This window comes from Lonchura striata, chromosome 1A (genome assembly GCF_050655825.1).
Source record: "Lonchura striata isolate lonStrDom1 chromosome 1A, ASM5065582v1, whole genome shotgun sequence".
NCBI lineage: Eukaryota > Metazoa > Chordata > Aves > Passeriformes > Estrildidae > Lonchura > Lonchura striata.
The window spans coordinates 2,838,980-2,853,539 of NC_140741.1; the positions used below are offsets into that span (position 1 = coordinate 2,838,980).

A 14,560-nucleotide genomic window follows, 5' to 3' on the forward strand; every position below is an offset into this window, starting at 1 on the left:
TCAAAGAAACTGAAAACAGCTGTTGGAGTTGCTGAAGATGCTGAGCAATTGCTGAGCAAAGTTGTTATGACAATGGACAAAATCCAACTGCATCTTGCAGGCTGGAGCTGTGGCAGGGAGGTCTGGGCTGGGTATCAGGCAAAGGTTATTCCCACAGAGGGTGCTGGGGCACTGCCCAGGCTCCCCAGGGAATGGGCACAGCCCCAAGGCTGCCAGAGCTCCAGGAGAGTTTGGACAAGGATCTCAGGGATGCCCAGGGTGGGGTTGTTGGGGTGTCTGTGCAGAGCTGGAACTGGATGGTCCTTGTGGGTCCCTTCCCACTCTGGGTACTCTACAATTCCATAGTCTAAGGAGGGGCTCCAGAGAAAACTGAAGGAGGAACAAAGCTGGAGTGAGAAGCAGAGGACAGGGCACTGCTGAAGAGCAGTTGAACACAGCAGCTGTGCCTGCAGAAAGCTGTGAGCAGAGCGTGCAGAATGCCACGGGGCAGGAGGAGAGCAAAGGAGAGGCTGACTACGAGGGCAGCCAGAGCTTGCTGAGCACTAAAAGCAGCTCGTGGGTTAAGGGAGGACAAGTAAAGGCACTGACCTATGAGGAGTCTTCAGAAAAGAAAAGCCATTTTCTGTGCACTTGAAATACTGATTTTCTAATTGTACCAGAATAACTAGTTAAAGAGCCTGTCCTGCAAAGTTAATAACCTCAAAGGATATCATTAGGCACCCAGCTTCTAAGCATGTTAGATCACTCTGGAGGCATGAAAATGGAACAGGGTGATAGCATGACTCATGACTTTCCACTATTAGGTATGACAATTCAGTAGCTGTACAGGCTGAGACTCACATAACTTCCTTCTTCCAAATCCAAATCTGAAAGAGCCAAAATTGCCAGTGCAGCTGCACACTGTGTGAACTGGTTTGTCCATTCATTCCCCAAAACCACAGTTAGTTACTTTACATAGGTAACAACAGAAATCACTGTTAAAGTGCAACCTACATTTCATCATCACCTGAAACAGGATTTCCTCACTTTTTCTGGTTAATGTGCCACAGACAGAATTACACTTCAAGCCATCTTAAAGAAACACCTTATCTGCAGCTCTTCCTACCCAAAGAGGCTCTTGGTATTCCCAGAAAGCTGGTACACAAACAGACTGCATCTAACTTAAGAGTGGCAAAATAAAAAAATCTGTATATCTTAAAAACAGCATTAAAGCACACTGACATCAGAATGATGTTTCCTTCATATCACTCACACGGCATCAAATCTGTTCTTCGGCTGCCTCTCTCTTCAGTGAGGGATGATGGGATGAATCTGGCTTAGCTTGCTGTGCAGAATTAAGCACTGATACTGCACTAAGTCCAGGGAGGGGGCAGGAAGCATGGAAGGGTGAGAAACGCAGGACACAGGCTGGGGAGACACATAACAGACACAAAGTAAGTGGCTAACAGCATTCACCTGGAAACGAGATTAATTAGATTTAAAAAGCCTGACATTTACTGCCAGTGAAGCTGCTCTGGAGGCACCAAACTCCTCACAGAGCTAAGCTACAGGCAGGTCTAGGAACACTTCTGATTGAATAAATCCAGCTAATCCAAGCCTAGACTTACAGGCCTTCTAATTCAAAAGTCAGAAAGGCATCTAGTCTGAAATAGAATTTGCTGGATAACCACTGCCAGAACCTGTACAAGCCTCAGAATGTCTTCACTTGCACTGATAAACCAGGCTTTTTCTCTGTCACCAACTATATACTAAAAATACTGGTTTTAATATTTTGGCACTGTTAAGGGAACATTTTTCCTTTAAGGCCTGGTTTATTTATGGTTTTATATGGGAATAGTTACGCAGGAAGCTCTTTGAAAATCCTGATACAATATAAATATTTAATCCTTAAGTAAATCCATTGGACCTTGCTCCTCTGTTCTCAAGCTTTGAACAGAAATTACAGTGTTCTGTTGTAATTCCTGAGAAAACAAAGGAGCTCCTCCACAGGCCAGGTGTTTAGCAAGCACATTCAAAGACAGCAATACACACTGACATGAGCAGAGGTGACACCCACACACAGACGGCTGTGGGACTCAGGGGGTGATAGCTGGAGTCAGAATTCACTGCAAAGGTTTGGGTGGCAGCAGCATGTTTAAGTCAGTGAGGTATTGCTTTTAGAACTACTTTCAGACACACAAAAAAAATAGCTTTTAAAGAAATACTTTAAATGTTAGAAAGCTTAAAAATTGACTTATTTCATAACGGTGCAATATTGACCATTTCAATGTCATCTGGGCATATATTCTCAATCTTCCATTGAGCTTTTCTACTCCAAGCATCACTACACAGTAAAATACTCATTATTTCATTAAAATAATCTCCTTGCTCTGTCTAGAAAGGGATAGAATTAGGATAAAAACCTATGACATGCCTATCACTTCTAATTATTTAATAGCTGGGTGCTTTTTGTATTTCTCATTGATTGAATTAGACCAGTAGAAGTAACTTTATGAAGTTTTCCATTCTCAAAATACACCGATTTCTCCAATGTGGAAATCAGAGCTATTAAACATGGTGATCTGATGTACTCTTTCCAAACTTGTCTGTGCAAAGGAACATCTGTTCAGGCAGGGGGCAGCTTCCCAAATTTGCTCATCAGTCTGGCTGCCCTAACAGCTACGTTGCCATCTGCCACCTGCCACCAAAGCTGCCAATGACCAGGAAGTTGATGAGGGAAAATATTTCCTTAACTTACAGCCACTCATGGACAATTCTCAACTGTAACTGCAAATATTGGTCTCTGTACCTTCTTTCCCAGTCCCAGATGGTAAAAGACACAAAAGCTGAAAAATCCTGGCTCCGATGCAGACACTGGCGAAGGATTGCTCCAAGGGCTCAGGCCCTAACTCTGAGCCATCTGACCATCCTGTCACCAGCAGAGACACCTCCACATTTTATCACAACAGCCTGGAAAAAGGAGGCGTGGATTTGCCTATTTTCAATTGCAACAGTCATTTAATTGGGAGAGGACTTGAAATCTTTGTTGCCCAAGACATCTTATGTGGCACGGAAGGTGCTACCTCCTGCTCTTCATCAACAGAATGAGGCAACACCTTCATCTCCCCCCTTGGTCCAGGGGCCTTCCCTCCATGCACATCTTTGACTGCTCCTGCCAGAGGATGCACTTGTTTTGCACACCAGCAGCTGCACTCTTCAGAAATCTGATGTCACTCCAAGTGACTGAATTCCTGCTATTCTCTGCCATGAATCTCTGCCATCCCTCCCAGAGCAGGGTAAGGCACATCCACATCACTGCATGGGAGTGACCATCCTGTTGACCACTGGGTCACTGGCCAGTTTTAAAGTCTTTCACATAAATACAAATTAACTCACTTGCTGCTGGCAGCCCTGCCTCCTCTTGTGGGAATCCAGGGCTTCCCTCTGGCTGCCCTGGCAGGTCTGGGACCCTGGCAGGGGTCAGGAACCCCCCTGGACAGAGCCCCCAGAGACACTGTCTGTGATCTCTGTCCATGGAAAAGAGTTTTCCATCTTACAGGATGAATTACAAGCTCTGAGTGTTTGATATAAGTAATAATTAAGTGTGGCACAGGTGCAAAAGCAAAATTTTAGGATTCTAGATGAGGGGTCCAAATGGGACAAGATGGAGGAAATTGGGTGTGCCTTGTCCTTTTTCTCCTTCTCCATGCCCTCCATGTGTCACTGGGGTGTTGGCATTTTTCTGTTGGTTCAGGCTGGGGACACACTGTCCAACGTAGGTGACAGATACTGGCACGTTATTGTAAATCCAGCCCAGGGAGTTTCTGGTATTTAATGTTTGTAACATCCCACTGAGGGCAGAGCCCCACACGCTGCCCTGCAGGACAGAGCTGGGCAGGGCAGCAGAACATGTTAAACAGAATAAACAACCTGGAAACCAGCACAGACCAATTATGGCTTCTGCTTTGGCAGCGGGGCTGACAGACAGAGACTTTCTACAATTTCAGGATCATCAATACCTCAGATTCTGACAGCCTCTGACTGCATACCTGTAACCTTCCTCCTTCTCTCCCAACTAATAGGCCTTTTTTAGCTGCTTCAGCTCAAAACATGGTGGGGTGTGGAGCAGAAGTAGCAGGAAGCACCCAGGAGTTCCGAGTGACTGCAGAGCTAAGAAGGAAAACACAAAGCTCCCTGGCAGTGAACAATGAATATTCTAAAATATTTCTAGATTAGAGGAAGAAAGGAAAAAGAGTCATGAAAGCTGACCTTGCTTCTTCAACTGAATCAGCAGACTGCAGCTAGAGAGGAGGGGCATGTTTGTTTTCAAAACAATAAAACACAACAAGACATTATTCTGCAACTACCATTCTTAACAGCACCCTTCACACAATGCTCTTCTGTCACACACTAAAATTAGATCCTTTGTTTTTACTAATAAATAACAAAAACACCAGCGTAAGAAAACAACAAAACAACCCAAAAAAAAAAACCTTCTTCCCACAACAAAACAAAAATGCCCAAAGGCAATCCCAATATTGTCAGTGCTCTAAAAACACGATACACCCACCAAAGCAAAGCAGATGTGTATACCAAACTCATCTGTAGCATCCAAACCACCAGCCAAGGGGAGACACCCTGAAATCACCCTGAAGCAGAGAGGACTGCAGGGATAACCTGGTCTAGCTGTGAGCAAGCTGCTTCCAGCATCAGGAATGCTAAAATCCTCTCCAGACAGCACTGCTCCTTTAACCCACATGTCAGCTGACACTCTGGATGTCCCTTGGAAGCTCTCAGCTCACACCACGCTCCTGTGCTGCCAGACTAAAGTGCCTCACAGATGTGCCCTTAGCTGGCATAACCTCTTAGCCCTCTATTTTTTTTTTTTTTTTTAACATCTCCATCTAACAGCAACCTCCTTGCAAAAGGGAAAGACAGCACCAGCAAAAGTAACAAGCTTGGAGTTCATCCTGCTGCTCGCCCCAAGCCAAGCAGAGCAGTGGATTTGAATGCTGGGACAGGCATTTTGGATCTGCATAAAGAAGAACCCCAAGTGTCAAGAAAAGAGACTTGAAAGAGAGAACAAAAATAAAAGCATGTGCAACATTTAGGGCTGGAGAAGACTTAAGAACTGTGGGCAGTACCTTCCTATTTTGACCATTTTACATTCAGGGAAACAGGCCTTTGCAACACAGAGACAATTTCTCTTCCTCACCAGGAAGACTTTGGATAGATGAAGCTGTTACTGTATGAAGGGTTCAAATCAGAATTCACACCTCGGCCATTTCCTGTGCCTACCTGTTGATTGTCAGCTTGTCCTATTCACCAGCAACACCAAAGAGCAGAGTTCTGTAAAGACAACTTAAAAAAAACCATTAACACACACCAAAAACCACCCCAAAACTTGTCAGATTCTGCCAGGAACCTGTCAGACCAATAAGGGGAGGGGGGAGGATGCTTCCTCCTCTTTGCATTGTCAGAAAATATTTTGTCAGCAATTCAGAGAAAGTTTAAATAACGAAACTTCCTTCTGCTTTGTCACAACTTAGTTTGAATCAATGTTCTGACGAAGAAGAGTGTGTGACTACAGGAGTAAATTCTGCTTCCTTGAAGTCCTTCCACATGGGTACCATGGCAATGAGATAGCAACCTAAGATTCTCCCAAGGAGAACAAATGTAGCTTGGTTAGGAATGCAACCAGGAGAAAAGATCAAATCCATAGCTTTACTATCATTAGAAATTGCCAAACAACAGAGTTTTACTCGGTGCTGGTACATAAAGGGTTTTGAAAAACATGAAATTTCCTTTCTCAAAGTCTATGATATTTTTAGATAAATCTATTAGAATTTTTTTTCATAACAAAATGCAAGGTAGAAGGCTTGTTTCATTTCTGGAATATATACTTACGAGAAATTTTCTTATCCTAAAGCCCGCATTCCAGTTGGCAGCAGCGTGATAAGTTAGTATGTTAAACCTAAGAATGTCTACTGTCTCATCAAGGGCATGGTGACAAGAGGCAGTAAAGCTTTCATTGCAGGTCAGCCCTCATCCTGAGCTGTCCCAAACTTGATCCACCTGGAATCAGCTATCTCAGCTATTTTGTCTAATCTAGATGGATACAATCTGATTTTGGCTACAGAGACTAAAGTGCTTTGTACCCACTGCAAACCAAAACTTCACCAAAACTGACCTAGGACTTTCTCGCTAGTTTGATTCCTTTAACAGGAACCAGCACTCTGCTGACAAGAGAGCAGGAGCAATCCCAAGCAAAAGTGAGGAGGAGACGAAGTTTTGCAAGAAAAAAGGGTGTAGGAGCAGGAAGGCATCTGGGATGCACTTTGTAATGAAACATCACTGAGGTGCAGGAAGTGAGACATATGCTCCAATTCCCAGCTGGCTGACAAATGTCCTTCCAGCCCTGAGGCTTAGGGCTCTCCAAAAGTAGCTGGCTGACAATATAGGAAGTTCTCCTAAGGTGAGGAGAATTTTTCCAGGACTGACCAAAGACTAGAACTGATGCTCCTTATTACTAGAGTCTTGATTTAATGCAAAACCTGGGTGATGTGCTTACTAATGCAGCCACTGCATTGTCCTGGTGTAGAAGGAAGACAGCCCAACACGTAACGCTCCCACAAGACTTGGTATCTGCTCCTCAAGCAGAAATTGAGAGGCAAACCAGAGAAAATCTTAGTCACAATCTCACTTGCAAATCCAGGATAGACAAGCAACTGGAATTGTCACTGCTGTCTCTATAAAATGAACAGATATATGTCATAGGTTTAGTACTTCAGGGTGATAAGAAGACTTTCAAAAGGATAGGGAACCATTACTGTTTTATTTCAAAACTTAGAAAGTCAAACTGCTTTGCTTTAAGTATCATCACTTGAGGAGAGGTGGGCTGACAGCCTGGGCAGTTTAACCAGAACAGTTTTCCTCCTCAAATTCACAGGCCAGTAATTTTTCCTCTCTGACTTTTCAGACAACACTGAATTCTAATGGCAAATAATCCTTACCCAACAACTGCACCCTCACCTCTGTTATCTGCCCTGTGACAATCTGTTTTCTTTCATGTTTCAAAATACTGTAGAAAACAAACTAGTCCCTGCTTAGGAAAGAAAAAGAGAAAGAACTTAGAAGGAGTTTCTTTTTGTTCTGTCCAGCTCCTGCCTGCACGGCAGACAAAATTCAGGAGCATAACTGGGGAATCTGGCCCCAAATGAGGGACAGAAATGTTTCCAGTCATCTGCATCTGAGTTGAAATATGTTCCACTCCTCAGATGGGTGTGAAAAATCAAAATGTGGACTAACTGCTCGGGTTCTAGCTTCTCTCTCCCAATCCACAAAGGAATGCAGCCTCTTTGTTTATCTCCAGGCTTTTCTCACCTGCCAGTCCATGTCTTGTGGTGTAGCAAGGTGGAAGGCACTTAACCAATGCACTATTATCTGCAATCTCTGCAAAATGCTATCAAGAGCCGGCCTCTCCCTTTCTGCATCTCCCGTGTTAATACAACATTTTGTTAACCAGTGGAAAATTTAGAAACTGTCTGTACAACTGCTTGTGCTATTTTAGCTTATTGGAATAACAAGCTTATATTACATCTGTGCCTTCAAAACCAGTTTAAGACCGCAGAGACTCCAAAGATGCAACAATTTAAATAATAATTTTAAAAACACTCTTCACTCCAAGAATATTAAGTATCATTAATACAGACTCAGTGACATTTCCTGTTGGACATAAACAACCAGAGAAAAGAACAAGACTCCCCTCTGGAACAAGATGAAGTGTTACAGGTACCTATCTACAGACACTTGTTTTGCCTTTTACATGGCAGCCCACGAGTGCACACGCCACAGAAGAAACTCATTTTTGTGTATCCTTCACCAACAGGGATGTTGAAAGATGAACTATCTGCTCCCAGTTGTTACATTGTTCAAATTCTCTTAGCCTCCTACAAGAAAAGGCTAGGAGAACTGGGATTGTTCAGCCTGGAGAAGGCTTTGGGGTGACCTCAGTGGAACCTTGTGGAACCTGAAGGAGACTGCAGGAATAGATGGAGAGAGACTATTGACAAGGGCCTGAAGTGACAGGACAAGGGGGAATGGCTTCACAATGACAGAGATTAAGTTTAGATTAGACAGTAAGAAAAAATTCTTCCCTGTGAGGGTGATGAGGCCTTTGAAGAGAAGCTGAGGCTGCCCCATCCCTGGAAACATTCAAGGCCAGGTTGGCGGGGCTTGGAGAACCTGGTTTAGTGGAAGGTGCCCCTGCCCATGGCAGGGGATTGGAACAAAATCATCTTAAAGGTCTTTTCCAACCTAAACCATTCTATGATTCCTTGATTCCATATCCAGTACCTGAGAACCATCTGCTGAGTAAAGCAGATGGCTGGCTAGAGACCCTCGGAATAATACAACAGTTCTCCCAGCAGGGCTCTCCTCACTTGGCATACAGGACTCCACAACCTAGATTTGGTAACAAGAGCAGCATTTCCCCAGGAGGCTGCTGGAAGCAGGTTCCCTTGTTGCATTGCTTCTCTATGCCATCACACCTTCGACACAAACCTGTCCAAACCCTGCACATTACATGAGCAAGGGAATGATTGTGACACTGTTCTCAAAAGCTCCAAAGAGGCACAGAGAGTACTCCAGAGCTCACCTGCAGTTCATGTAACTTGTTTGGTCTGCACGGATCTTGCAGTCTTTGTTACATCCTCCAGTGTTTCACAGGCACCCCAAATTATGTTAGGAACTTTGCCTTATCATGGGTGTGTGCTGCTGCACCCACAGGATGTGGACAGACAAAGGCAATTTTTTTTTTTCCAAGTAGTCCCAAGGTGGGCTGAATCCATGCATCAGCATTTTTGTAATGTAGTTTATAGTGCACTGGCCAGTGAAGACATCCTTGTCTTGCTGGTGTGCAAGGATGAGCAATTTCTTTCTGACAGCTACATCGAGATCACTTTGTCTCTTCATGGAAAAGCAAGATAAACCCCTGTGTCACATAAGGATTGTAGTTACTATTCAAGAGCTGCCTTGGGGCTCTTGCCTCAAGGAACAGCTGTTCCCTCACCCTCGCAGGCCTCTGTACTGCAGAACTCACCTGGCAAAAGGAAGGCTCTGTGGCATGGAAAATGTAAGCAACCAGCACATCAAAGATGCAGGATTACTTTTTTGAGGCCAATACAATGTCTGTGATGACAGCAGCTGATAAAGCAAGAGTGGTAAAACCATCGGTAGCAAGCAGTGATTCTTACAGAAGGGCGGAGGATGATGAGATGAAATGTTTATCACTTTGTAATTGCTGTTGCCTGACATCAGGATGGAAATAAGGGTGGAAGAATGTATTACAGGTATCTGATACAAGATGCATAGCCCTTCCCACTTTACAGCCCCAACAAACTTAATTTTTAATTACAGTCTTACTACCAGATTGATCGGATTGGAGAGGAAGAAGAAAAAGAGTTGGCGGGCAGAGGATTTTATACTAACACATATCTACTGATACTTTACAAAAAAAGGACAGAGGAAACAACAGGAAAGCTGTCACTTGTGTTTTGCAAAAGTGGACAGTGTTCATTAAATATAAAGGTGCTTTTTCTAAATGAGGACCTTTAACTTGTAGCTCCTTCTTGGAAGAAACAGAAACAACGTACAGCTCCAACCTTGTTGCTACTAGATTTTTCACTGAGTTAAGAAGTTCCCCTTGGTATTCCCAGTTTGGGATTCTGCAGGCATTTGGGCTTCAGTGGCCAAAAGGTGCAATTCTCAGTCTAAGAATCCATACAAATCTAAATAAAAAAAAAAAGAGGTCACATCGTAGCTGGCAAAAACAACAACCCAGTGTTGATAAATATCAGAGAAACAGTTAATCTGTTAATTATCATTAATGAACAGATTAACCATTCTGTTAATCTATTTCAGAAAGTTTACCTGCTTGGTTGAGAAAGCTACCGAAAACCTGTTTTCCAATTCACATCACTAAATTGCAGCCATGGGCCCAGAACTCATTATTTAAATCAACACAAAGCAATGAAACAGTTCTTGATCAAAAAAAGCCCAACTGTTTAAAGCAGTACCTGGAAGGAAGGAAATTCTGACAGTGAAGGTATGCATATATACATAACTGGAAGAAAATATATTCCAATTAGCTCTACTTAAGACATTATGGCAGGAACAATAATTTATGTATGTCAGTTTTGTAATTCATTATGTCTACCTATCTGACACACCCAGTGTAACAGAGTATCACTTGAACTTGGATAATAAGCACTTGAACTTTTATAATAAGGTACCTAGGGGAAAAAACAACACAAACATACCTCTAAATATCATGCATGTATTTGTAATCTTCTTTTGCTGATGGGAAAACATGCACGGAAATGAAAAATCTGTTTCAATATTTGCTATTAAAATATTTAAAAAGAGGCACAAGCTAGCAATCTATAATACATCAGCTTCAGCTTATTTTAGGATATTGGAGTGGAGGGGGAAACAAAGGAAAAACTTCTTGTATATCTCATTTATGGAAAATGTGGCATTACATAAAAAGCCAATCACATCAGAATTCCTTATATTTCTCAGATACCTTGAAATGCTTCTAGGAAGCCACATTAAGTTATTTTTAAGAAAGACTTATGACTTGTTAAAAACTACTAATTAAGCTTGCTACTCTCATCCATGGTATTTCTATGAAACATCTTCAAACAGCATTGAGCAAATGCCTCCAGCTATCCCTGTCTGGCTGCTGTGTAGCTTTCATCTTTCCAGCACCTCCGGAAAAGGAACTTAGTCTTTCTCCAAAGTTTAAAAAGCCCTCACTCATCTTCCCTTCCCACAGGTGGATAGGTGATGGAAACAGTCAAATTCTTACCATCTCCAGCTCATGGATTTGTTAGGTGCACATACTGCACGTGAATGACAATAAAACTCCAAGCAGTAGCACTTGACCTGCCAAACCAGTGGCTTTGATACAAGGAGAGCACGGAAAGGAGCAGGTGCTCAGTTTTCTCTGCTGGAAATCACTCTTTGCATAGTTTACAATAAACTTCTTCTCAGCCTGACACTATCAAATGAGCAGGCAAGAAACACTATTCTTTCCAAACATCTCTGTTCTGGTTTCCTGCCACTGATCCAGGTCCCCGATTGTGGCCCCAGACAGACTCCTGTGGGGTCTATAAACCACTGCCAAAAGCTGCAGGTTGAAGAGACAGATATATTGTAATACAGGTAATATACTGGAATATCCACAAAGATACTGTAATTTCCACAAATAAAAAAAGGTTCAGAAACACTGCTTATGCCAATTCCACCAGTTTACTGCTTGGGAAAGGAAGGGGTTCATCCTGTGCACCACACCAGGTGCTGAGACTGGAAAGCAGGGAGAGTAACATCAGGTCCCAAGCTGAAGATTTTACAGATGCTGGTACCTTCTGCTGTTTTTCTTCCCATCCTAGCTTGGGGCACTATGAAAACACATAAAACAGTCAGCAAATTAAGCAGATGACAAGTCTTGCTACTTATCTGAATTTTCCGTGTCTTTGCCCTTAGGTTTGATGTTGTAATTCAAGATTGCTCTCATGTTACCACTCCTATATACTCTTATCTAAACCTAGCCTCATCCCTTGAAGCTTTCACTTTGGCATTTATTAATAAATAAAAAATAGTCTATTTTTTTCTATATTGGTAGATAGACAGCTTAAAGAAAAATATAAAATCAAAGAGTTCAAGATGAAAGAAAAACTCCGAGAAAGTCAAACATATAGCTACTATTAAACATAAACACAAGTCATCTTTTTAGGGTCTCAGAGAGAGGTCACAACAACCTTGATGTATTTGTACCACTGAGACACAAGAGGAAGTTCCTGTGGTGTTACTGCTGTCACAAGTGGTCTACTTCTCTTTGAGCCTGTCATGCTGGGATGCTGCATACACATTAAGAACTATGGCTTCCCACCAGAAAGGTAAAATACCATGTCTGTTAGAAGTCAAGGCAGTTATTACTACGTAATGCTTGGTTAAAAAAGAAAGAAAGAAAGAAAGAAAGAAAGAAAGAAATTTCCTTCTTTCCTTTTCCCTTCTGCAGTGAAAATTCTTTAAATAAATAAAATGTTTCAGGAAACGTATGACATACAAAAAATACAGAACAAACCCAAATGAAAAAAGGTATATGCACCTTTTCTGGTTCATTCACCTTTGACTTTGCAGCAAGTACATTTCCATCCCTGAGATCTGCTAGAGGGCAGAACATGTGAGAGGATAATGGGACAATTAAAGTTTTATCAGGATTTTAAAGAAGAGAGACCAAGTAGTATGCATGAAAGAAGACAAAAGCAGTAAGTCAGCCTGAACACAGTCATGATTGTACCATGGTTAAGAGGTGCATTTATCACTAATTCCAAAGATCATTAATTTTAACAACTGTTCAACTCAGCCAAAATCCTTTAGAGTTAAAAAAAGGTTAGTGCCCTGGCAGGAATGTAAAAAAAAAAAAAACCCACCTTCCATCCTCTTACAGGTGCTAGACAAATCAGGAAAGAGGTGCAATTCTTATATGCAGGGCACATGCACATTGTACGGTCATAAACTCACAGAATGGTTTGGGTTGGAAGAGACCTTAAAGCAATCCCCTGCCATGGGCAGGGACACTTTCCACTACCCCAGTTTGCCCAGAGCCCCATCCAGCCTGGCCTTGGGCACTGCCAGGGATGGGGCAGCCACAGCTGCTCTGGGCAATCTGTGCCAGGACCTCAGCATCATCACAGGGAAGAATTTCTTCCTCATATCCAATCTAAACCTGCTCTCTGTCAGCGGGAAGCCATTCCCCCTTGCCATGAGTCTCTCTCCATCTCTCCTTTGGGCTCTCTTCAGGCACTGCAAGGCCACAGTGAGGTCACCCTAAAGCCTTCCCTTCTACAGGCTGAGCAATCCCAATTCCCTCAGCCTTTCCTCCCAGCAGAGCTGCCCCAACCCTCTGGTCCTGTGGTCCCTCCTCTGGACTTGCACCAACAGGTCCATATCCTTCCTGTGTTGGGAACCCCATATTCTCTATTCAAGTTTGCAGCACTACTGTGCTCCTGTTGGTGGATAGCCAGTAATTCCTAAACACTTCCTTCATTATTTATAATTACTATTTTTATCAGTATTATTAGTCAAAGATGCTACTGCATATTGACAGCAAGATACAAAAAACAGCCAGCAACTCTTGGCTGCAGTGTCCTTCCAGGAGGACTAACATAGCTCCAGGAGTAAAACAACCCCCACAGTCCTTTTAAATATTTGAAAAAGGACAACAATAACAAAAAAAAAATCTTAAATTATGCCAAAACCTGTAATTTCAGCTTTTGACACCACACCATTCCCACGAGAAAACCACAAATATCTTTAATGCACAGGCCAAATATCATCAGGAATGACCCTCACAGCTTTCTGCTCCAGAGAGCTTTGAGGGTTGAGGTCACAGCCTCCCACAAGCTGAGGCTCCCTGAGTTTTACCCCTTTCCCTCTCCATAACAAACACCTCATTGTCCTGGGCCAGGTGCTGTGGATCCTTCCAAGTCGGGCAGAAATGTGCCAGAGCACAACATTTGCAAAAGTTGTTTTATTGGAACTTTTCCAACTAGATCTGATTATCAGATCCACTTCTGCCATATATGTAAATGGATTGGCTGAAGCTGTAAAACACAGCACCTGGGTGCCTGGCCAAATGTCAGAACAGTTTCAAAGGCACGATTTTGAATAACAAAATGGTTGTTTTGATTCTCCCTGGCACTTACAGGGAGCAGGTCTTGGTCAAATGAAATGCATGACAAAAAAAATTGTCCAATGTTCCTAAATTCAGGAACAGTTTGGAGTTAAAAATCACAAAGACAGCATGACAAACTAAGTTAATATATTCTAAAACCAGCCTGAAAACTAACTTTCCTAAGAAATGTTTCCTTCTGCACAGTTCCACTCGGAATTAGCAAAACACAAATTCCTAACTTTTCCACCGCTGTTCTGAGCCTGACTTGTGAAATGAATTTTGAACAGTAGCTTTAAAAAACTCTTGAGTTGTCTGAAAGGAAGCCTGTTAGAGAGATGACTATGTTCCATAATGGCATTAGGTTTTAGTTGCTCTCGTGAATCAAAGAAATTATACCAGGAGTGCTCAACACGAAAGCCAGTTAGAAATTATGGAGATGGTGCTGGCCCTTTCCAATTTTCAAATGCACATTTATCAGGTCTTGTGGGCCTTTTACAGTCTAGTGAAGCTTTAATTCTAAAAGATACAGACATACAGCTTAGTGGAAGTGGCATCTTCACTCTCTGTTTCCTTATCTTCTCAGAAACAGCTTTGAGAGTTAAGCACATGGATTTTGCAGAGTGCTGCACTCTCATCCCCCATTTTTATCAGCTGTTCAGCTTTGAATAGCAGTTTGGTATTCGTCGTGTCAGCAGTACTGCCCTCCAGGAGCTGCATCCCCAGCCAAACCTCAAAAGAAAGAATCACTTCTTGGCACAGGCAGCTCCTCACAAGCTGCTCTGCTTCCTGCCAACCAATTTGGGTTGAGGCTTAGCTTCCAGCACCCAGCCACAGAAGATG

At 42.7% G+C, this 14,560-nt stretch overlaps 2 protein-coding genes across 13 annotated transcripts in view; both read right to left on the reverse strand.

Annotated features, from left to right (window-relative positions):
- LOC110470362 (fatty acyl-CoA reductase 1) overlaps positions 1–14,560 on the reverse strand; it is a 119,926-nt gene that overhangs the window by 82,981 nt on the left and 22,385 nt on the right. Inside the window, exon 1 of one of the 10 annotated variants that reach the window (XM_021529909.4) lies at positions 1,253–1,398. The exons of the other annotated variants lie outside the window; for them this stretch is intronic. The gene's annotated coding sequence lies outside the window, so the exon portion shown is untranslated. Of the gene's footprint in view, positions 1–1,252; positions 1,399–14,560 lie in introns of those variants that run through there. 10 annotated transcript variants of the gene reach the window in all.
- Positions 1,270–14,560, reverse strand: part of LOC146763348 (uncharacterized) — a 49,738-nt gene continuing 36,447 nt past the window's right edge. The window contains exons 5-6 of one of the 3 annotated variants that reach the window (XM_085570152.1): positions 5,278–5,328; positions 1,270–1,407 (exon numbers count right to left, since the gene is read on the reverse strand). The gene's annotated coding sequence lies outside the window, so the exon portion shown is untranslated. Of the gene's footprint in view, positions 1,408–5,277; positions 5,341–14,560 lie in introns of all 3 variants that reach the window. The other 2 variants (XM_085570151.1, XM_085570153.1) reach the window with 2 other exon arrangements.